Below are 3,009 nucleotides of genomic sequence, written 5' to 3'. Positions count from 1 at the left end.
ATCTCCATAGATGCAGAAAAAGCATTTGACAAAACCCAACATGCATTTATGATAAAAACTCTACAAAAAATTGGAATAGATGGTCTCTACCTCAAACTGATAGAAGCCATCTATGAAAAACAAACAGCCAATATCATACTAAATGATCAAAAACTGAAATCCTTCACACTAAAATCAGGAACAAGACAAGGATATCCACTATCACCACTCTTGGTCAATATAGTTCTGGAAACATTAGCCATGGCAATTAGACAAGAGAAAGAAATAAAAGGAATAAAGATAGGAAAGGAAGAAGTCAAATTGTCATTTTTTGCAGATGATACTCTATATAGAAGACCCCAAGAACTCCATCAAAAGTCTTCTAGACTTAATAACCAAATTCAGTCAAGTAGCTGGTTACAAGGTCAACACACAAAAATCAATAGCTTTCCTCTACATGAATGACAGACTCACTGAGAGAGAAATAGGGCAAATAATTCCTTTCACAATAACACTCAAAAAACTGAAATACCTAGGAATCCACCTAACAAAAGAAATCAAATAGCTCTTCTCTGAAAACTATAGCACTCTGAAAAGAGAGATTGAAGATGATATCAGAAAATGGACAGACATCCCCTGCTCCTGGGTAGGAAGGATCAATATAGTGAAAATGGCCATACTTGCACAACTGCTATATAGATTTAATGCAATTCCAATTGAGATCTCAGCAGCATACTTCATGGACCTTGAGAAAAGAATCCAAAAATTCATTTGGAACAAGAAGAGACCCAGAATAGCAAAAGCAATTCTGGGCAACAGAGACATGGCAGGGGTATCACAATCCTCAACATGAAACAGTACTACAAAGCTACTTGATAAAAACAGCATGGTACTGGCAAAGAAACAGACCTGAGGACCAGTGGAACAGATTAGAAGATGCAGAAACATCTCCAGACACACTCAGCTATCTCATCTTTGACAAAGGAGCCAAACACCCTCACTGGAGGAAAGATAGCCTCTTTAATAAGTGGTGCTGGAAAAATTGGCCTTCAACTTGCCAAAGATTAAAACTAGACCTATATCTCTCACCATACACTAAACTCAAATCAAAATGGATTAAATATCTAAATATTAAAATAGAAACTCTGAACCAGTTGGAACAGAGGTAGGTAGAACCCTTGAAGATATCAGTGTAGGAAAAGATTTTATGAACAAAACCTCAGTTGCCCATGAACTAGCACAAACAATCAACAAGTGGGATCTCTTCTTATTAAAAGACTTCTGCACAGCAAGAGAAACCACCAGCAGTGTGAAGAAACAACCCACAATGTGGGAAAAAATCTTCACCTGCTCTTCCTCAGACAAAGGTCTACTATCTCAAATCTATAAAGAACTTAAAAAGATCAGACCTCCCAAATTTAAAAACCCAATCCACAAATGGGCATCTGAAATGAACAGACATTTCTCAGACAAAGAAGTAGAAATAGCAAATAAATACATGAAAAAATGTTCAACATCACTGGTCATTCGAGAGATGCAAATGAAAACAACACTGAGATTCCACTTCACTCCAGAAAGAATGGCTGCTATCATGAAATCCACCATCAACAAACGCTGGCGGGGCTGTGGGGAAAGAGGAACCCTGCTCCACTGCTGGTGGGAGTGCAGACTGGTGCAGTCACTGTGGAAATCAGTATGGAGATACCTCAAAGATCTCGGACTGGAAATCCCATTTGACTCAGCTATTCTCCTGCTGGGTATCTTCCCCAAAGAATTAAAATAATCATACCACAGTGATATATGAGCACCCATGTTCATCGCAGCACAATTTATAGTAGATAAAACTTGGAAACAGCCCAAATGCCCATCAACTGGAGACTGGATAAGAAAATGTGGGTTTTTTTTTTTTTTTTTATAAAATGGAGTGCTACTCAGCTGTAAAAATTGAGAAATTAGAGACATTTATAAATGGATGCACATTGAGGTGATACTCTTAAGTGAAATAGGACACACATGTAAATATCGAATAGTTTCTCTGGTGTGAGAAACTGAAAGTGTAAATAAGGACTAAAAGATATAATAGATAATGTGAAATAGAAAGAAAAGTTGCAAAGGGGAAGGGGAAGTGGGAGGGGTAGGGGAAAGGTAAGAAGGGAATGGAATTAATATGAGAAAATGAAAAAATGGAAACAAAGTCTTTGTAAATAGGGAAGGGTGGAGGGGGTGAAGGGAGGGCTGAGAATCGGGAAAAAATAAGAAGCAATATATATCATGTAAAGGTCCAAGTTCCCAATGAGAAATGTAAATGTATTGTATACCTAAAATGTATGAATAAAAGAATTAAAAAAATAAGAAGTTGTCAAATTTATTTCAAAAAAGATTTTTATAATATGCTTTCTATATCCTTTTAAATTCTGTAACATCTGTAGTAATATCCTCCAAATTTTGATATTGCAATTTAAAAAATGTATAATTGATATTGTGTAATAGGAAGAAAAGTTCTAAAGGAGTAGGGGAAGTGGGAGGGGAGGGGAAAGGAAAGAAGGGAATAGAAAAAATATTTGAAAAGGAAAAAAAACTGGAAACACAATCTTTGCAAATAGGGAAGGGTGGAGGGGGTGAAGAGAGGGCAGGGGAAAAGGAAAAAAATAAGAACCAAGATACGTCATGTAAAGGTACAAGAGCCCAATGATGAATGTAACTGTATTTTATACCTAAAATGTACTAGTAAAGTTAATGAAAAAAAAAAAAGAAAATGCAAGCTTCCAAGTTTGATCCCTGTGCCCCCCCCAAAATGACCAAATATTTTACATTATAATTTTATTGGTAGGAATTCTCTTTCATTTAAATTTATAAATTTAGTATAAACATAGTATAGTAAATACACAACTCAGTAGCATAGTCATTTCTCAGATTTTATGAACTTAACACCTTTGTATATGCTATACTTTTATACAATTGAGGTACATTAGGTTTGTTTGGAATCACTACAAACACATGAGTAATACATTATGATATATTTTACAACAG

This window comes from Heterocephalus glaber, unplaced genomic scaffold (genome assembly GCF_053883595.1).
Source record: "Heterocephalus glaber isolate CG9 unplaced genomic scaffold, H.glaber_assembly_v1.0 deba00001613, whole genome shotgun sequence".
NCBI lineage: Eukaryota > Metazoa > Chordata > Mammalia > Rodentia > Bathyergidae > Heterocephalus > Heterocephalus glaber.
This window is presented reverse-complemented; position numbering follows the sequence as displayed.